The sequence below is a fragment of the Apteryx rowi genome, unplaced genomic scaffold (assembly GCF_003343035.1).
Source record: "Apteryx rowi isolate R43461 unplaced genomic scaffold, aptRow1 scaffold_209, whole genome shotgun sequence".
Classification (NCBI taxonomy): domain Eukaryota; kingdom Metazoa; phylum Chordata; class Aves; order Apterygiformes; family Apterygidae; genus Apteryx; species Apteryx rowi.
This window is the reverse complement of record NW_020448408.1, coordinates 1,131,886-1,153,760: the sequence shown is the minus strand read 5'-3', so window position 1 is coordinate 1,153,760 and position 21,875 is coordinate 1,131,886. Positions and strand designations below refer to the sequence as shown.

Sequence of the window (21,875 nt, the reverse complement as noted above, 5' to 3'; positions counted from 1 at the left end):
CCCGGCCCGGCCCGGCCCGGCCCGACGGGGCGGGACCTGCGCCGGGCCCGCGGCCCCCGCCGGGTCGGCCCGCGGCGCGGTGGCGGGGCAGGAAAGCCCCGAGTTAGGATTATCCTCGGATGATAATAGAAAAAGCGCCAGAAAAAAAAGGAGGGGAAAAAAAAAACCCTCCACGCCAATATGAGCTGTAATGTGGCTTCTCCTCCCTCTGACGGCAGGAGTTGCAGGGTGGCAGAGAGGGTGCTGACAGGGAGACAGGTGTTTTCTCGACATTTTCTCCCTAGTCTTAAATTCCAGTTTTGGGTTTTTAACCCTTCCACAAGCCCTGGTCACCTGCTCTGGAAATACAGGCATGCGTTAAGCCAGACACTTCACCCATATTATGCTTTAACGTATCTCATCCTACATGTTACATCCATGCACACCCGGTCCCCCGAGACAGCCTTGCCAGGGTGCCGTTGAAGCTACAATAGTTTTGAACAACACTTGCAAAATACAGGTCTGTTGACCATGTTGAATGCTCCCTATTCATATAAGGGGGAGGCGTTGAGGTTTTTGCATGTGTGCGAAGGTTTTTTTAATCCTCCATATTTCAACTGATCTTCTGTTATTAACTGACCACAGACAATGCAGCTTTTAATACTTCTGTAGCTTTCCAATGTTAGGTGATGAACTTGGAATTTCCTACCTCAGTCTTAATGTRTTGGTGTTTGAGGCTGAAGTTTGCAGGAGTATAGTTATGTATTATGGCTTCTCTTGTTAAGAGCTATTTGCTTTCCACTTCAGTAGCATATTTGGCATTGATGTGGAAAGTACACTGCCTGTCTTTACTTTCCTCCTATTTGCTTCAAAACTATTGTTACACTTTCTAAACATTTTTTGCCAGCCAGGCAATCACTGGAGGACAAGAAAGCCACATTTACATCATTCTTGTGTGATGAATGCTCTTTGGAGTTACCGTGTGGAAACAAACCCGGATGCAATCACCTTATCGCTACGTGGTTGTTCAAAGAAAAAAGAAAACCAGCAAGGTGTACACTTGGACATGTGTCAGAGCACAAGGGGAGTAAGCTGTCGGAGGGATAAAGTGGGATCTGTGTCTGCAATTACTGCTGTAGTGTCTCTCTGCCTGCCTTTGCCCTCTCCTCTCCTCTCCTCTCCTCTCCTCTCCTCTCCTCTCCTCTCCTCTCCTCTCCTCTCCTCTCCTCTCCTGTTTTCGGGAGGGAAAAGTCTTTCAGGGCTGGAAAGCTAGGTCAATCCAAGTAGCTCTCAGCTGGGGATTTAATCCAGCCTGGGTAGGAGACTTGAGTCCAAGTCTGGGTTATGGTGTTTTCTCGGTGTGGGGAGCTCACCTGTTCTTTTGGTGGTAAAACTGCTTGGGGCTGTGTAAAGTTTGTTGAATCCAGGGGTCTGGGCAAATCTTGGCCAGTGCCGATCAGCAGTTTTCAGTGCGCTGCCAAACTAATGACCGGGACCCTGAGCCAGCACAGGGACGTCAAGGTCCGAGCCTGAGCCTCAGAGGATACAGGGAAGAGGAGTTTCTGACGAGCACGGCAGCTTCCCAGGGGGCGGTAGACAAGGGGGGCTAGGGAACTGGTGGGATTTTAGCAGCAGAGCTGAGCTCCAGCTGCGACGTGCAGCGCGGGGCCGCCTCTCTCACAGCCTGCGCTGGTGGCTTCAGGGGTGTGAGATGTACCCTCCTGAAACTATGTGCTGCCTGTGACCAGGGAACCTGAAAGCAGGGTTCGTTTATACCTTCGCTCCCTTGTAAAACCCCTTTCCACTATTTTTGAGGGATACGAAAATACGAAACGGCCCTGGGGTACCTGGGAGTGAGGCTCACTGGAGCGTCAGGAAAAGACTTCTCTTTTCTCCTGAGCATGCTGACTGCTTCCAAAACCCCCTGGGGACATTTGTGTTATTAGTCCCGCCTTTACTGTCTTTCTCTTCCAAAATCAAGGCAAGACGCTGAGCTTCTGATCCAGTTTGTGGTGGTGTAAACCCCAAACAGCCTTGCCAGGGATGGCAGAGTGGTCACTCTGGGCTGAAGAGTAAGGGAAGCTGCAACAGATGCTCTTCACCTGTGGCTTTTTGTGTGTGTGTGTGTGTGCCTGTGTGTGTGTGTGTGTTGCTTAGTATCTGCAGGGCTTCAATACTGGAAAATGTTCATATGTGAGATTGCATTTGTCCCCTTATTACATTTTCAGCTTCTCTCTTCTGCRGTCCTGGGAGTTCCTCAGTTCTGCTCTTAACTCACAAGTCTTCCAACTCTGACCTTTCCAGAACACAATGGCTCCTTTTCTGCCTGTTGTTGCTCTGAGAACATGATACGTATGTAAAGATATGCCTATAAATCCCTTCAACCTGTGTCTCCGTGCTCCTGCCTCCATAGTTAAGGCTGTTGCTTTTCTTACTTGGCTTTCTTAGTTGTTTTCTGTAATAGGGTGAAAGGTTCAGCCTTGGCTTTGTTTCTAGGTCCAGAGTTTGGGGACAAGCTGTGAGTCTGGATTTTTTTTAATATTATTTTTATTTCAGCATATCACTGTGTGACTAATTCCTGTTCTTTTCTGTACATAAACTGATTACCTGACCATTACATTAATATACTTTCGTGGTCAGTCAGTTAAATGAGTGTGTGTTTATCCCCTTGGACTGCAAAGAAAGGTACTGATACCTCTTTTTAAGAAAAGCATCCCCTGTGGTTCATTGTCTTTTGCAAGTCTCATTGGCTCTTGACCATAAAAATGTCAATTTTTTAGAATTGCTATTAAGTATATTTTAAACTACACCTACTTTAGAAATTGCAAAGGAATATTTTTAAATATTTGGGTTTTTTTACAATGTACAAACGTTTGTTGTATTGCTGTGTACAGAAGAGTCCTTCAGAAACAGTTTTGTTATGAAGTCTGAAATACAGGATATTATTTTAACTTTTGCAGGATCAAAATCACAAGCAATCATTATTGCCTCATAAATTAAACACTGGATGACAGCATCATTTGTTCTTTAGCCAGGATAAGCAGACTAGGGTCGTCATGCCTTTGTCCTGGAGTAATTTTTCTTGTAATTTTACCATGCATAGGTTGGGCAACTTCAGACTCTTTCCTGGCTCTCTTGCGTTATGATTTTCAGGGTGCCTAGAGCACCTGTGCAAAAGAAGAAAGAAAACAGTATTTGTGTAAGGCTGAAGGACAACTTCCTTGTTTGCTAGGGTTTTCCTGATGATTTAAATATTGTAAAGGTAAGGAAGAAATGCAGGGAATATAGAAGGACTTTTAAGAGTGTTGTCAGCTGGGCAAGGTCAGATCTGTTGTTAATGACAGTTTGGGGGAATACACCTCAAAATTGCCATATGTATTGGAGAATATTAACAAAACTGTAAGTAGAGACTTGCACGGTTTTGTGCTGTGTGCTGTGTAGAACAAAAGTGCTTCCTAAAGAAAAGAGCAATTAGTTCCTCGCCTCCAAAGGAGAGTAGACAAAGGAATGCTTCTTGTTTTTTCTTTTGTGTCACCTAAAAAAAATCCATCAGAGGAGGAACATCAGTTAATAATCACCAGTCCTTGCTTATGTTGGGTCACTGCAGCTGTTTTTCTTAAACTACCAATTAGATTAAGCTAGCAGTTAGATTAAATTAAATTACTGCACATCTTTTGTAAACTATCTGGACAAGAATGATTATAAGTTGTGTTGTACATATATTTTGTAACAAAAAGTAAAAAATTAATAGGAAGTGACAACCCACAACATTTTAAAGGAGTGAAAAATTACATTCCTTAAGTCAATAAACTTTCCTCTTTCCATTTCTGTGCAGTGTGTTTGGACATTAGAGACTTTGTTTCTTGACACTGAGATTAATGCATTATTTCTTTTTTTCAGGTTGGCTTAATTTTGTTGAAAAAAGCGTGTGTTGTTCCCTGAAAGTTGGTAATACAATGCTTTTAAAAATAGATAACCTGTTTAACAAACTGAGCAGGAAATTTGAAGAAATGCATCTCCTACTTTACTGGAGGTGCATTCCACCTGGCAAACAGCACAGGTGTAGTTCTCCATAGTTCGAAAGTTTTCTGCACAGAAAATACAGTTTTGTTATATGCAGGAAGACCACAGTGTAAAGTAGGGAAAACTTTCTGACCATTTTTAGAACACAGAGTCTTGTGCAATGTGGTGTAGAATGTGTTTGCAAAATGTAAGAATACTGTACTAATCAAATTTAAAAGGATTTAATTTGCGGGGGTGGGAGGGAGGTACTAAAAAAAAAAAATGTCTTTCCCAAGGAGCCACTTTTCAGAAGTGATCCTTGCAGTGAGCCATAGTGATTCAGAGAGTGACTCCTGACCAGTGGGCTAGACTCAAGTCCAGGGTTGAGACCTTTCACTGGGAACACTTGGCCACCTAGCTCATGCCCTGCTCTCATATGCCATAGCTTATCTATCTCTGCCATTTTCTGAGCACTGGATAGATCTAGGCTTAATTAGTCTGTCATCTGGCACCAGGATAGCTCTAAAAATACAAATGACTTAACAGGAAAAAAAAAAAAAAAAAAAAAAAAAAAAAGCAGGAGATCCTCTTGTATCAGGAAAAGATACAGGGTCAAATTCATCCTGGGCTATATGAGCAAGAGCCTAGCCAGCAGGTCCGGGAAGGTGGTCCTTCTTGGCGCTGGTGAGACCACATCTGGAGAGCTGTGTTGAGTTTTGGGCTCCAGTCGGGGGCTGGAGCATAAAGCATACAGGGAGAGGCTGAGACACCTGGTTTGTTCAGTCTGAAGAGGAGGCTCAGGTAGACCTCATGGCTGTCTGTGACTACCTCGTGGGAGAAGATGGAGACAGACTCTTCCTGGAGGTGCTCAGTGATGGGACAAGAGGCAATGGACACAAGTTGGAAGCTGGGAAATGCCCACTAGATATTAGAAGATATTAGGAAAGCACTTTTTACCATGAGGGTGGCCAACCRCTAGAACAGGTTGCCCAGAGAGACTGATGGATCTCCCTCCCTGGAGGTGTCCAAGGCTTGACTGGGCACAGGCCTGAACAGGCTGATCTGCCTCGAGCAGGGGGTTGGACTAGATGACCTCTGGAGGTCCCTTCCAGCCTAAATTATTCTGTTACTCTATAGCTCTACTACCTCTCACTGAAGCCAATGAAGTAGCACTGAGATACATCTGGCTCATTACATTTCCATGTTAAGTAGAGCACTGGGACACTAATGATTACATATTAAATGCTTCATACAAAACATAATTGCATACGGTCCCTGTTATCCTACGATTTCACTCACACATTTTCTTTCACAAATAAATTTATTTCAGTTCATAATGGTGGAACACGTTACTTCTTTTCCAGCTGTTTGCACATAGAGGATGTTCTCATGTGAACATCCATTTTTTTCAAGGTGTCTCTGGGTATGCTAAAGAAAAACCAAAGTGGGGAGCACAGCACCTTTTGCGCTGCTGGTGTAGTATGCTTTCTGAGACAGTGGAGTGGGATGGGGTGAAATGAGGAGCTTCTGGAAAAGCTGGGCTCATTTCCATGGTGAATGCAGGCAGTGGGTGCAGGCAGGGATTTGCATCAGAAGACGGTTCCCACCAGTGAAAGGGGACTTTTGGTCTTGCCTGGGCATGCACTGGCAGGTGCCATGGGGACGGCTGGGCTGGCCCTGCCTCATCCCAGGCACCTTTGGTTCACAGCAGTGCAACGCTGTGGGGTCCCCGCTTACTGGCACCTCATGGCGCCGCGGCTCCTCCTGAGCAGAGCCTAGCTTAGCACCACCAACAAATGCAACAAATTCAGAAAGTGGCTGCAGAGTCGGTACCTGGTTAGTTAAGTTGCACCCAGCGTAGCTAGCCAGCACTATTTTCAGGTTCCTGTTAACAGGAACACTTCTTCAGGTATGGTGGTGTACCCATTCTCCTTAGAGAATTACCATTTATTTGGTAGATGTTCTTCACTGAAGAGCTAAGCAGTACATCCAGCTTTTAGAAAACATAGCGCTAGTATAGCTGATAGAGTTGTGTGACTTTGCAAGGACTGTTACAAGTAGCTAGTTCAAATAGTCAAGAATGCATAGATTTTACAACCCTTTATGTCCCTAGAAAAACAGGAAAAGCTGATAAGCATGTGCTTCAACTAAATCAAATGTAAATTTATCACCTAGCATGGCTATTTTTAAAGGTATTTTTGAGGAATACACTGTCTTGCCTATGATATACTCCCTTTTCTTTGTATTTAAGTAAAGATTGCATGATACTACTGCAGAAAGTCTCAGAAAAGTTGTGATTTATAGAATGACACAATCCACACTGTCATGGAGCAGAAACAGGCCCCAGGAAAGCATAGGCGAGGGGACATGATTTGTACCCTGTTCCTCCTCCCTAGTCCTACCTAGCCTCGGCACAAATTTGTCCTGGTTTCCATTTTGGCAGGAAGGGGAGGCAGAGGAAGGTGATGAAGATGAAGGTCTGCTTTATACCCTTCCACTAATACTGGTATCTGAAAGGAAACACTTCCCTTTACCGCCTCCAATTCCTCACCCCGGTTCCCACAGTGGCCCCTTTTTTAATCAGAAAAAAGGCCATGGAGAGGGTGTTGTGGGCTGCTGTCTCCAGCCTCACTGCTTCTCTAAGGCTCCGGTTGTCCCTGCTACTGGTTTAGAAAGATTTCATTTAACCAAGGGCATGAGAACCACAACCTGAAGCAAAGCAGCTTCTGTAGCGTGACTTAATCTGAGTGCAAACGGGCTGGGATCAAAAAAGGTCATGGTGACAAAGTAAAGTTAAAAGTTGACTTAGATCAACATGCTCAAGCAACTCAGAAACAAAGAGAATAAGGAAATAGTGCGACTTTTGCAGATCAATGCAGATTTAAAAGAAATTGATAAGCTGAGGTTCAAGTTAATGTGCATTTCTGAAGTGGCGTTTGTATTTGAAATATAAGAGCCATTTGACAGAGGTGGGTAAAATCCTCCAGTGAAAAGAGGAGCTGCTTGAAGAAACAGAAGCTCTTTGATAAAGAGGACAGATTTAAAATCAAACTTAAACCTGCCAGGCTTAAGGAACCACAAATAAAGCTGAAAGCAATAAAATCTGAGGAGTGAAAAACAGAGGAGAGAAACCTTAAAAATACAGACACACATGGGAGCATGCATGTGCTGAGGGACACAGTTAGGTTCCTCCCATCTTCCCTTCTTCTTTCTCRGATAGCTTTGACTTTTCAAACATCAAATGGATCAACCGTACACTGAATTTTTTGGGGGGACCAAACAGCACTTCAGCTCATTTGTGTGGCTGATGCAGCCAGGGGGCTTCCTATTCCTCAATACAAGGTGGTGCCCCCCACTCTGGCTCTTGAGAAAATGGTCTGCCAGCATCTACTACTTGTAGCAAATAAGCCAGCATTTGACTTAGGAGAGAATTCATTTGGACTGATTTTTCCTGGCTCGCAGTCCGGAGTAGCCAACTAGGTATTACCAAGGACTGTGCACAATGTACTCTGCTTGTTATGTTAATGCTTTTATGYTCCCATAGTGGAAATATTTTTCTTTTATTGTAGTACAATGGCTCTACTTTGCCATTGCTCTTGTAAAGAAATAAAGCTTTCTCCACTGGTAATAAAGTTTCAGAATTGCACTGCATTTTTCCTCTGGTTTTTTTGTTTGTTCAAGTGTCTGTATGCATTAAAGACACTTCATTCATTACTTTGAATGGATCATGTAGGTGTTAATTCCAGCTTTTTAATTCATTTTAATTGCAAGCCAAGTGAAATAGGGCCAGAATCACTTTCAAGAGGTTTTGCATTAAAATTAATTAAAACAAAGTATTTTTTTCATGTCAGAAAGGCTTTTCAACTTTTAGAAAAGGAGAAATTCTTAAATAATTTTGACTTAAATCCAGTTTGTAAGGAAAGTTTGCCACACTGAATAATGCTTCATGTATAGTGTCAGTTTTTCTGCTTTTCATGGTAACAGTCCTTTATTTGGATTTAAATATTGCTGCACTTTTTGCAGTAAGCAAAGCTGTAAAGAAGGAGAAAATGGGGAAATGAAGTAATTTGCTTTTGGTGTGCCAGCTCTGTGAAAATTTAATTTCTTCCTATTTCTAAAATTTCAATGTGTTCCCTGCCTAGTATAGTTATCTTACGTGTTACATGTAGGTRGGAATCGGCAAAGCTTCCAACAGCAAATTCATAGATTTCAGAAGTCTCCGTGTGACAGGATGGCAGATTTTGGTTGTAAATAGGTTGAGCAATAACAACAAAATAAAAATGCCAGCAGTTGCCAGACAGTGAGATTGGAGACACCAATGCTTATTGTAGTGACTATTCTTTGTTTTCCTGCAGGATAGTGCACTATTGACAAAAATGACTTTCAGTGATGTCTGAGGATTAAGGGTTTATTTGGAAAGATGCCCCGGAGCGCTTGTGGTACAGCAAAGCATTCATATGGTATTCTGGGAAGTTTTAACTTTTCAGTGTCCATATGGGAAAAAACTGATTCAGTAAAAGAGGGATAATAAATAATCTGATGCATAAAAGCTACAGTTTTGCTGTGTCCATTAAAGAATCTGATACAAATTTTAAATTTCAGACCAAGGAGGTGTTTGTGTTATTACTTCCTATACTGTTAATGCAAAATAGTTCATTTCAGTACGAAATGCAAAACATAATCATGTGGGAAATTCATTGCATGGTCATAGATACACCCCAATTTGCACAGACCCACTAGATTTAAAGCATCTTTGGCAGATGTGCTGATTTAGGGGTGGATTTTTGTTCACCATGAGGGAAATTTAGAGTGACTGGCTGAGGCACGGTCATCAGCTTTTGAGCACGTGTGCAGGTGGTCAGCGGTCGGCTTGTGCGGCTCCCACACTGTGCCAACTATTGTGCTCACTGTGCACTTTCCAGTGCCACGTCACATGCCCTGATCTGTGAAAAATATTGATTTTGGTATCACTTGCCTGAACCAGTTTCAGTTTTCCTCCCATCCCAAAAAGGATCTAACATCAAGCTGAGATCCCCATGAATCCAGTGTAATGCCTTGAAGGTTACTCTGAGCCCTTTCCCTGCCTGGACTTTACTGAAGTTTTTATCCAGGTACGTCACAACTTTTCCAGCACTGGCAGCATGAGTCCCTGTGCTGAATACCTCCTTGCTCTCAGATTTTCTAAGCAGGTCCCAAGGTACAGCTCCCCCTTGTCTGCCTGTTGTGCTGTATTTCAAGCCACTGCTTCAGGAGGACATTGGCCTCAAGCCACCAGTATCAGACCGACTTTGTTCCCCAACTCTACATAGGGTGATCAGAAAACAAGCAGAAATTGCATTTTTTTGTGGATAAAGTTTAAAGGGTGGAAAGGAAAAGCTAAAAGTAAAACGAAGGGAAAAGGCAGTCCTCACCTATGTTCAGCAAAAGGCTGTTTTCTCAGTTATTTGAGTAAGCCTAGCCAAGAGGGTAGCCCTTGGGCTGCACCGACCGCGCACCCTCTGCTCACCCACTCCACCAGCCGAATATTGTCCTGGGCTCGGATGGCTCTTCCCAGCCTCCCACCTCATCATGCACATGGGGCTGCCTGCTCTTACCCCACAGCATTACAGCATGTGCGGTTTGGCTCTCAGACTCGTGTGGGTTTTGAGCCCCGGCCCCTCCGCCCCCCTTGTCTCACCAATGGAGGCTCTTGCGGCCAAGGGCTCAACCCCGGATCTGCCGCTGTGCCTGCCCTGCAGGAGTGGGAACAGCCCCTCCGCACTGCTAAACTCATGGGTGCCGGTGCATTCAGGGCTTTTGGCAGCAACCAGCAGCATCCTTGGACTCATTCCTAACAGCCGCCAGGCTGTCTGCCCAGAGATGTGTTAGTGATGGAGCTGTTACCTCCATGTGTCAGCTGAGGATTTGCTCTGAAAGGACAGAAGAGTTAGAGATTTGCTTCAACTTTTTTAGGGCTTTATGATGTCTCAAGGGTGCTAAAATCCTGTGGATGGGGATCACAGCGACTTGGTGGAAGGGAAGTGGCCTGGGGGAAAGCTAGAGACTGCTCTCTCCACAGCTGCAAGTCCTCTGGTTTTGGACCAGATATATCAAGGCCCCATGAGACAGTACCAGTCAACTGCAAGAGGGTGAGGAAAAGGTAGAAGTACGTCATGAGCACTACAAGTGCAGTGCTCAAGTCTATCTGACTAGAGCTCTATCTAGATGCCCAGCTAGCTATCTACCACGTGGTCAGGGCAATCCAGATAGCTATAAAATCAAGCTCGTCACAGCTTGCATTGCAGACCTTGCTCTCCAAGCAAGGCTTGGAGAAGCCGAATGGCCATGTTTTCCAAAGTGAAGCTGTCAGAGGTAGCTCCACTATTTGTGCTTTCTCTCTAATCAGTGCCTCTTCTCTGGGAAACTTCTCTGCCCACCACCATCCATTGGYTTGGGAGGAGGGCCACTGCCAAGTTTTTCAGGCGTGGAGTAGGTCATTCCCTTCTAGTTTTTAAAGTGTCATGGTTAATTTCTAATGAGAAGTGCCTTTGAACTTCTGAACTTTAAACTCACTGGAGGAAGCCCTCCCTTAAGTACATCAAAACCTGTAGCTGTGCTTAATGGGATGATTCATGCTGCATACTCATCATGCCAAGAAATTATCCCTAGTCCTTTATGTGGCACATGCATCACTGAATATATTAATATAGATGAGTAAATATAATAAAGTCATTAGACTAGGATGTGTGTCCCTGAGAGCAGAATTTGCCCCGCAGATTATCAAACGGACAAACCACTGATTTTTCACAAAGAAAATCTCTTACATCCTGAAACAAAACACGCACACACACACACACATATGCATATTTGTATATACTGAAAGACTGCGATCCATAGCAATTCTGGTAAGAGTCTGATCTCTGTTTCCTAGTCTGAGACATAGGATATAGGCCAGGGATATAAAAAAAGTCTATTTGCTTGATATAGGATGAAAATTATTAGCCAGGAGCATCACCAGCCACTGTTTCAGCTTTTCTTAAAAAATTTAATACATATACAACTCAATAAGTAAGCACCACCACTACAAACTGATAAAGCCAATTTATAAAATAAAAAGAGAGAGAGACAGATTTAAGATGGACAAGGGAGATTAGAGTAACCCAACCCCCCTTTGGCAGATAAAAATGTTCTTTTCCTTCTCCTCACAGAAATCAGTAACTAGGGGCCACAACTGGTATCCACCTGCTCATAAAGCTTCTCTTTATTCACAGAATTTCTTCTGCACTAGATATTCCTGCATACTACTACCTACCACCTATATATCCCTAGGATTTTTCATTACTAAAAGTGGGATGGGTGTGTAATAATCCCAGCAATACATTAACTTTGTCAGGAATTGTGTAGATTTACTTGCAAAACAGAGAGGTACTATTTTCATAGTTTTGTCTAAAAGATACCTGGCCTAAGAATGTCTATCAGGACATTCATTTTTTTTAGGATTTTGCTTTTCATACTTCTATTTCTTTTTTCTTCTACACAGTTTGTGTTCTTGTTAGTAAGAACCTGCATTAGTGTGTTTAATCTATTAGGGAGTATTTCCCAAATGAGCCATCTGCGACTCGTGGGTCACCATCTCTCATTAGCTTCCCTCCAGCAGTGGTCTGCAATGAGGAATGACATTCTCACTTGATTTGTTTGTGCAACAGCTCAGATTTTTGTAATGGGGAAGTGATATACACCGGGGAAATCTCCATTTATTTTCAACAGTGCTGCAGTAGCCTTGAACTGAGAGGTGTTTCATGAGATTTCTGGGGTTCTTTTCCATTTGGATTCCAATGTTTGTTGCAGATTTCTTTTTTTTTTTTCCTTTTTTTTTTTATGGCAGCAGTCACGCCTGGCTAGATAAGCTATCTCAAGCTCAAATGGGCAATAACGATTGCGTTCAGCTTTTCTGTGGGCATGCTCTGTAGGGTTACAACATAGAGACCCATCACCGCCAATGACTTTAGCTCTACTGTCCCAGTATATTTGTAAGCTTGGGAGTACCAGAGCTTTGGTAACTGTGTAATTATTCTCTCATGTGTGTAGATTTGAGGTAGTTTGTGCCCATCAGTTGAGCTTGGCATATTTTGTATTAAAAAGGATGAAGCTGCCAGCTTATGTAAATTTGCTGTAGTCCCATGTTATTCCTTCAAAGGGCCATTTGTTGCTTTGTGCACTTATTTTTGCACTGTTTATGGTCTCATCTGAGTGATTTCTGCCCATGGCCAACTCACTAAATAGTTCATATCCAAAAAAAATTGCCAGTGGTTCTTTCTTCCTTAGGAGCCTGATCCCGGTGGGTTTTATTATTTTTTTGGAAGCAGTGAAGAATGAATACCAGAAGAAGTGAGTCAGTGGGAGATTTTGTTTGCTGGTTAATATCAGAATATCTTAACGTGAATGCTGTTTCTTCAGATCCCAAACTCTTTTCTCTCACCCTTTTTAGTAGGGGTCTCTACATTGTGATAGGTTAGGGTTGACTTCATCTCATGCATTAGCATGCTCTTGAATTTCTCTTCGACTTATTTTTTGTTGTTTCATAAACTAAGACAATACTACTAAATAATTATTAACTATCCTTGTTTGCTGGGAGCACTGCTGAGGTTCAAATGCACTTGTGCCTAGGAAGCGATCTTCAGATGGGAGACCTCAGAGAAATGCAAAATATTCCCCACCTTCCTAGGCTGAGGCAGAAGGAGGGCACACTGTGCAATCTCCCCATTTGGCTGCAACATGGCTAAAAACGTGCCTCTTGCTATGCACCTGAGTACGCAGAAACACTTCAACGGAAGTGTTTTTGTGAGGTGACTGCTGTATATGTGTTTAAGGGGCAGGGTTACATCTTYAAGCTGAAAGCAACACTCTGTGAATACATAAATCACAAAACTACTGTGTTTGAAGATTGTATCATAACCAATTGAGGTGATACAATCTACACAGCATGTATGTCTCTGAAATGAGTCATTCTTCTGAATAATGATCCGTACTAGCTCATTTTTGTGCAAACAGTTATGAGGAAGGCTTGACAGGGAGGGCTTAATTCAAGCTTTTAGCCCCTCCTCAAGATCCACCAGTCTGTGAAGTTTGAAGAGCTCTGACAACGGCCAAGTGAAGTGGTAACAGGGATTGATGGGACACAAAAGGAGCCACTGAGCTGCGCTTCAGCAGACTTCTGCAACCGTGTGGTCTAACTGCAGTGACTCTTCTTCTTCTCCCTTCCCTTCCAAACCACTTTCACAGTTACTTCTGCTCAAGGTCCTGATCTCTGATCGGATCCTGTGGTCACTACTGTAATGCTAATAATAGCCCCCCCCCAAAGGAAATGATGAGAACTTTCCATAAGTATGCTTCAATTTACACGGAATGTGGTGTAATATGATAATTGTTTTTTGGCAGTAAGTGCAGTAAGGTCARTCCTGTCCCTGGTTGTCAGTGCAGGGTGTTACCTGGCAAAGGAAGCACAGGGATCCAATGCACGAGGGGTGGGATTCCCTCTCAGTTAGGTGTCCAAAGGATGGATGTCCATGTCTGAGCTGGTCACCCTGATCTCTTTTTACAGTCAGGAAAGGGCAACAGTGGAACTATCTGAAACAGCTTGGGTGAAGTCTACCCCAGATGTGGGATTCAGCTCCAGATTGCCTCTAACTGAAGGTGTCTACATGTTTGTCAATGTCCAAGCCCCACAGGGGTCAATGGAGCTCTAGGCATTGTATTCAAAGGAGTTTGGAGAGCTACTCGGCTGATAAATGTAGGTGTCTGTGAAATGGGATGAACTGTATCCTTGAACTGCCTCTTTCTTTCTACTGACTATAAAGGGAAACAGACTGATTCGTGTGCAGTCATCTATATCGTAGGTGTCAGGGAATGGGATTTCCACTATGTTTAATGTCTAATCACATATTCAAGAATAAAAATAGAAACATTCTTTAAAGTTTTTGCTATGTGCAAATACAACTCAGCAGAAACGTATTTCTTTAATGTTGCTATATATGAATTTTGCGCCCTCTTCTGGAAAAAAAACGGTTGGCATATTTAAGTCATAAGGAAAAATGACTGACCTCTACCTAGGGTGGTGCTCTTTTAATTTCCCTAGAGCGTACTTAGCACAATGACCAGCTTGTTAGATACTGACTGTTCCTTGAATTGTAATCAGTAAGGATACTGGTGTGTAGGGCTACTGAACTGGGAATTTATCTGCTGATGAGATTAGCAATTCAACTGTGATTTCAGTGAAATGTGGCTTTGAAATGAATTGCCTGAAGCACAAAGAAAGCAAAGATTAAAAAAAAAAAMCCCAAAAACTATTGCTATCTGTTTGTCTGGAAGATCCAGAGCAGAAAGTGACCTGGCAAGTCTGATGAGCTCAGCTATGGCAGTTTTATAGTGATGTCACTCAGTTAGCTTCAATGGCGTTAAGATTTATGCAGGTTTGAGTTCATAATCAGATCTTATATGCAGCCATAAGAAAGCAAACAAGCAATTACTATTTCACTTGTAAGAAGAAATGCTATTTTTCAGGGCTACATCACACATGTTATCTTCCTGAACAAGGTGAAATGTGGCAGATGATTGATAAAGCAAGCAAAATAAATGTTTGGTCTCAGTGATCTTGGAAGAATGGTAATTTCAGCTATCAAAATAAGAGCTATCAATTCCCCCACTTATACGGCATGTTCATTATCTGAAACTTGTATGAAAAAGGGTATGAGAAGAGTATGGCTAACTTTCCAGATGGCATCTGCACATTCCCATCTCTGAATGGCTTCATCCTGTTCAGCTGAATGACACCTCTTCCAAAATCCTCATTTAAACAGCGTAAAATAAAATGGAGTAGGCAGTTAGTCTGCATGATCTCAGCAGGTTTTTGTAAAGTATTTGCCTTCCGCTGACACTGTGTGGTCACATGTTGAAGAAGGGTGATCACTTGGATGCTGCATGCTGGCTAAGTGAACAGCAAATGAACACTTATGTCAACAAATTACATTTTGCTATTTAAATAGCAAAGATAGCAAGCTACTCTTTGTACCTCTGATAGACCAGCAATGTATATTAATGCTTTCCCTGTGTGGCTAGCAGAGTCACTTCAGGGTGAGCAGGGTCCCCAGCAGCTGCTGCCACTTCTGGCCACCATCTGATCCCCCAAATGCGGATCTTGCAGCTCTGGCCAAGCTCTCAGCCCCAGAAGCCATGAGCTCTCCCTGTTCCCAGTCTGGCCCATGGGAATCAGGTGCTGGCTCCCAACTCCTGCGGACCTGAACGGCAGTTCGGCCTCCTGAACTCCTGCTGGTCTTGGATCTGAATCTACACATTTCTTTACTGTGATCTAACAGTAGTGGGACACCTAGGATTTTTGGAGGATGGGAAAATATCTGTTCTTTGGGAACTGAATTTCTTGTAAGTTCTCAAACTCCACAGTGCTACTGAGTAATAGGTCTGTTCATGCTTAATGATACTCTGTAAGAGAAATGTGTAAATATGGGTATGCAATAGGAGGGCAAGGTGAAAGAAAGTGTAAAAGTGAAAGAAAGAAACTTCTGTGGATGCCAGGGACAAGGAAATGTGTGGCAGTTTGGGATATGCTATGGGTGGGCAGAGAAAACACAGGTGTGAAAAGCAGGAGCAKGTGCTGAGGAAGAACCTCACAGTACTTCTGACTGTTTTGACACGGAGCGAGGAAAGCAYAGCAAAATGAGACATATGGTCATTTTGTGAGAAAGACTTGTTCACTGCATAGTGGAGCAGCCTGTGATATATGAGCCACAGGTCTCATATTTGAACCACGTCTGAGCCACCTGCTCATTTGGATGGGATTTGTCTCTTCTAACTTAGCTGTCTAAAGATTAAGTATGTAGCCTAAGCCAGTGACTCTAAGCTCCCTATCTAGTCAGTAGAGAAGGAGGGATGCTTCCAAACGGTAATCTATCCCATTTATTTCATATTAATTGCCCTCTGGGGGTGCCTGTCTTTACTTATTGCAGAAGGAGTTTAAGCTGATTAGCTTAGACATGCCTTTTGGACTGCTAAAATTAGTGAGGTCAGTCCCACCTCCCAAGCACTCCTTAACTCCAGAGGTAGTGATGTTGAAATCAGTGGCTATGTCTGGAAGGGCAACTTTCTGGACCAGTGGTAAACTACACATGCTGCTGGCATTTCGGCCTCCAGCTGTGTCATCTCCTATCTATGGACAGCCCCTGTGATCAGGCTTTGGAAGGATTTCTTTCCTCTAAGACTGTGTCTGCTCCAGCTGTGGTTAGATGACTGTGGCCTTTGACTGATAATGTATAGACACAATGAAAAAATCTGCTTTCAGCATAATGAGTGGGTTGGCTTTTATGTGCGTGGAAGGGTATGGCCTCAAATTATGGTGGGACCAAGGCATCCTACAGGACTGCAGACAGCTCGAACACCACAAAAATGTCACATCCGGAAAGGCGAAGGAGTAGACCTTTGTTCATTGTCTCCCCAGTGGCTGCTTGTGTTTATATAATCTGTTTGCTCGGTGTACGCTGCCTGCCAGTGTGCACCTTTGGGAGCATCTTTCTTTCCCCAGGCAATCAGGAGCAGTGGACAGCAGGATTCCTGCAGATCTGCCTTTTGGGGCTAAAGAGCACGGATGCAACATTTACTCCCCATCTGCTCCTTAGGGAAAAGTACCTGGGGAAATACAACATTCACATTTATTGCGTTATTCATGAAAGGATGAAATTTCACACTCAGATGCAAGTCCGGTGGAATGTGTTTACCTTGGCATTTCCTCTTACTGCCTTCAGTTGAATTATTGCTCTCTATTCAGATATCTATTCATGTAGATCTTGTTCATCTAGTCATTAGCTACCTTTTGGAGAAAGGCATGGCAGGCTGTTGCCGCTCAGGGCTCCGGTACCAGGCTCTTCCAGCGTTCTGCAGGCAGCAAAGGAGGGCAGCCTGGGAGGTTTTTACCACTTAGTGCTTGTAGAATTGGGAGCTGATTAATGTACCTTTAAGCTGTGCACCAAGAGTAGCTTTGGACCTGTTCTTGCTACATTTTTTGCTGTGAAATGGTAGGAGTTTATCAGAATTTTTGAGACATATTCTGTGCAAAGTCACCGGACAGAAGTGTCTGGTTTGTTTGGCATTCGGTGGGGTAGTAGGGCAGCCCCAGTGTGAACAGTTCTGTCTTAAAAATAATGCTTTTCCTGTGTAAGGTCTGCTTCTTCAGACTTTGCCATGTGAATGGGCCTGGATTACGGATGAGCATTTGTTGGGCAGACTCTCACAGTGCTCTTCAGCTAAGTTCCCTGCCTGCCTTTTACAGGTATTTCTTAGCACTTCATAGCATCTCCGTGGGGAAAGGGAACTGCTTTTCACCTGCTTCCTTTCCTACCTGAAGTCCTTTGCTCTCTTTTCACTCTTCTATCACCACTTTTGTTTTTCTTGTGTAGTTATTTTTTCCCTTTTCATAGCCAAGAATATGGATTGCAGTATTTCTCCATTCTATCTTGCTCAGCTTTACCCTATTATATTTATTCTTTAGTCTAATTTTTCCCCTTCAGCTGCCTCAGCTGCCTCTGTGTTGAAATGTTTCAGGTGTTACAAGAAAAATTACATCTGCTCTCGAGGATTCATGTCTCAATTGTATCATAATTGTAAAATGACTGCGGGAGCTTTCTGGACATGGTGATTCATTCTCATTTTGGTGAGAAGAACAGAGGAACAAACACATTAACATCATAAAATGGCCATCTGCCTTGCTCTAATAAAGTCTCATAAAGCTGTCCATCACCATCCGTTCTAAGGAAGTTCCATGCAAAATGGCAATTAATAGCACATTGCTATTGTGGACAGGAAATATATCTTTGTTCTTGCAGGCAAAAGAGCTATGTATGAGATGTTCTGTCGTTTTTTTCCCTGCCATTCTAAAATGCTGAGCCAACATGGTATTGATTCGTTACACTTGCTCACCTTTCCAGACAATTTGTCTAATTCTCTGACACTGATTAATTTTTTAATATTAATTTTTTTATTTGGAATTAGTGAACAAGTACCTAATTCAACTCTGTTTCTCCACTGCTTGGCCTTCTAAGCATCAGTTCACCGGGTGTTGTTACATTTCAGCCTTTCAGCACAATAAAAGTAAACCATACTAAATGACCTCATCCATGGTCCTGCTGAGCTCATGACAACATTTGTTTTCTTCATACTGTATTAATTTGTTTCTTACATCTGAGCCTTGTAGTAGTTGGAACACAGTTCTGCATCTTTTCTCAGTGACTCTTTGTGTGTTATCTCTTAAGTCAAACTTTTTTCTTGTCAGTAGATCTTTCTCTCCACAATATACTGTATTTTCCCTTTCTAAAACCCTAGCTTTGTCTAGGATTTGGCAGTTACCAGGAGATGTGTAACAGGCTGGACTGCAAGACCTACAAGAACACCATATTTGAAAATCCCAGTATTAGTGCATGGAGCTACTCCTGCTTTCCACTCAGCCTTTAAAATGGGTGATCTCTGTAGGCATGGAGAGGGGACAAAATGGGGAACAAAGCAAATCTGCAGAGCAATGTATGCGTTAAAAGCCTGGAATCAAATATGGGCCAGCACTACAGTCCCTTTGACCCAGATTCATTTCACTTCACTGAAGTACTTCTGCGAGGAATATTTCAACTTTCATTTAAACTTAAACTTTCTCCCAGGCAATGGAGGGAAATCCCACTAAAGGGTGGGTGGAAAATGTTGCTCTGCTATCTGGAGGCCCAGCTGAGGGAAAGGTCTTAGTGGCCCCCACATCCCTAGTGCTTCAGCAGGTCTCAGCCAGGGCACTTGTTGTGATGTTTTTGGTAATGATCTAGTACCAGCTGGTCCTAAGATCATCAAACTGCATCTCTGTGACCTTTCTCCTCAAATTTGCCAGGAACTTCTTGACGTCAGTACGTGGTACTTTACTCCCTGGAAACCCATAATAAAACTAGGCTTTGCAACTCCTGTGTGTTCAACACTTAAGAGATGTGAAATATTGAGGAGCATAACATCCAGACTTTAGATCCAGTACTTTCAGATTATGGAACTAAAATTATTTGCACAATCAGCCAAGGGAGACACATAGTTACCAAATGACCATTACAAATAGCACTCTCTGACCATCTGTCAGTGTCATAGATACATAGCTAAACCTCCCTTTCCAGAGGTGATCTTCCTAGATCCAGGAGAAAACACTGCATAGGAAACTTGCACTGTTTAGCTGCGTTTCATCTAGCCTAACTTGAGCAGACTAAAATTTCAGGGAGTAGTTTATGCTAATTCTCTAGGCTTTCCTTATAGGCAAGAGAGAGACAATGGAGAGGAAGGACATCATATCCAAAAATAGTTGTCTGAGGTAGGTGGAATGAGTTGTCTCTTTCTTCCTCTTGACAGTAGGGAGAGCAGAAACTAGTTATTTAATTCTTATTGTCCTCTTTGCACTTATTTTTTGGACAAGAGAGGACTTCCATCTTCAGAGGTGATTACCTGGTACCTTCTGGTCATAGAGTATTTTAAAGAAGGTAATATCTTTTTCTTTCCATGTGTGGTATAGTGATCTACCTGAGTGGGAAGAGCTAGAATTAATTGTTTGCACTTTCTGCACACTTATTCAGACAGGAAACCCCTGAACAACTAATCTGAGTGATCTTGAGATCTGTCATGTGTCTCTGAGAACAGCTCTTTCTGCAAGCCAGTCATATCATGAACAATGCTTTCTGATGAAGCTAGTTACTAACCCGTATATCTGCTTATTCCACAGGACTGAGCTCCTGCTGTAGGCATACTTGGACCCACAACTGATAAAATCTTATTGGCTTTATATAGTTTCTTTCTATGAACCACTTCTTGGTAGAAGATTTATCTCACACACTTTCCTGTTGTAACGCCATTTAATGACCCTTATCGCCTGCAGAAAGAACATCATGGTTTATGTAAATAATACTTAACTGTATTCAGGATATCTCATTTTACTTCATATTGTTCTCTCTTCTCACAGAAGTCTCTCACAGAGGTTTGGACTCTGCAAATAGTCTGGACACAGTTCTTGCAAAACTGGTTATGTCTTATGTTTTGTAGCTGTTCCAAAACATCTATGGCAACATGTGCTCTCTTGTGTATTTTAACAATTTCTTATGTATTAACTTTGAATGTTTTGTTGTTTGTATGGGCTTTATGCCTTTGAGCTGGCCTCAGAAAGTGCTAGGCATGTAGCAATACACCCTTTAGCAGTAGCAGTAAGTACAGAAGATTGCAGGGTGGGCTGTATGAATGTATAAACCAAAGATAAGCAGTCTTAAGAAACACCTGGATTCAGGATCAGCTTGAAGGACAAAGGTGGTGTGCCTTCAGAAAAAGGCATTGTAGCTCAGTATTCAGAGCTACTTCAAAGTATATAAATCACCAAGGTGGTTTAATTTTGAATTTGCTCTGTCTTCTTTGAGGATGGTAAAGATCTATAGAGGACTTCCTTCACAATACCTTTGTAACTAATGCTTTGGACAGGTCCCTAGTAGCAATGGCTTTGCTAGCAAATGAAAGAGCATTGTTATGTGGGAGAGGGATTTTCAAAAGAGCTGCACAGTAAACTGGACTGGCCACTCTGAGCACTGTGTTCATGCATAGATTTGTTAGGTTCCTAAAGGTGTAAGAACTGTCTGCTACATCTGCGAGGCTAAAGGCATCTACTCCTGGGGGTGAGCCTGTGCTCCCAGGTCAAACTTGCAGGATGGCTTATATCCTCCAGCTAACTTTTACTAAAGCAAATTGTCCATGATCTCATTGTACATCCTTTGGTTTGGAGCTGTTCCAGACCCAAAGTGGTTGCCCTAAGTCATACTTATGAATTTTTGGAGGTGTCTTTTTCAGTGCAGGACATCATTGCTTTTATAGCATGAAACTGAAGATAAGGTTTTCACATCCAAGTATAGGATGAGGGTCTATGGGGGATACTTGGTGGTGAAGGCCTGCTTGGATAGTGCTAACGGACTGTGTGGGAGGAAGTGTTGCCTGTTGGTAATGACTGTCTTCAGAATTACACTCAGGTTTATGTTTCAGAAAAAGTAATTTGTTCTTGCCAAAAGAGATCCTGGAAGTGAACTAAATGACATGGCGTGGACAATGAAGGGCCCAGGACCCAGCAGCAATGTGGGGCATTCTGTTATTTCTACCTAGGGCACCTGGAGAATTAAGTGTCTAAGAATGGGATCCAAAAACAGCTGGGAGCCACCTGAAGTCAGTACATCACATCTGAAGTGAGCTGGCTAAAACACTGAGAAGGGGGCCCTGCTGCTCCTTCCTCTCTAGTCACCTCCCTGGGGCAGGGCACATCTCAGTCAGCTTTAGCTAGTGGAAGAGAAAGCAAAAGAGAAAGTGAAAGAGGACAATTCCTTCTCTGATYAGGGCAAATTAGACATTAAACAAAACACCTAAAGAGCAATTCAGGTGCCTAAGTATAAGTGACTAGTGCCATTTTAAATGTCCTGAGGCATCCTCCTGTGCCATGACTGCAGGCTGTGGGTCTCCCATGTCATATTTGCCAGGTGTGTGGAAAGTCTGATATTTTAAGGGCTTCTAAAATGGCATGCAGATGCCTGTGTTTAAACATCTGAACTGCTTGCTATTCTCTAGACAGCTRAAGTTAGATGAGACCTGCTCTCAAATTCAGGTTCATGTGGTTAAATTCAGGAGTATAACTGCTTTGTGCTCCCCCTACAGAGAGGATTTGCGAGAGATTTTCAGTTTATCTAAAATCTCATTCCCCTTCTGGAGACATCTGTCCAGTTCTGAAGCTGAGCATAAATGCTGGTTAATGGTGTTTATCACTCAAATTACAAGCATGTGCAGAGATTATCCTATTTCTCACGCTCTGCCCAAGCAAC

General features: G+C 42.9%; 1 protein-coding gene across 1 annotated transcript in view; it reads right to left on the bottom strand.

The window, feature by feature from the left end:
- CLDN10 (claudin 10) overlaps nucleotides 1-21,875 on the bottom strand; it is a 61,636-nt gene that overhangs the window by 15,779 nt on the left and 23,982 nt on the right. The gene's annotated exons all lie outside the window — the stretch shown is intronic.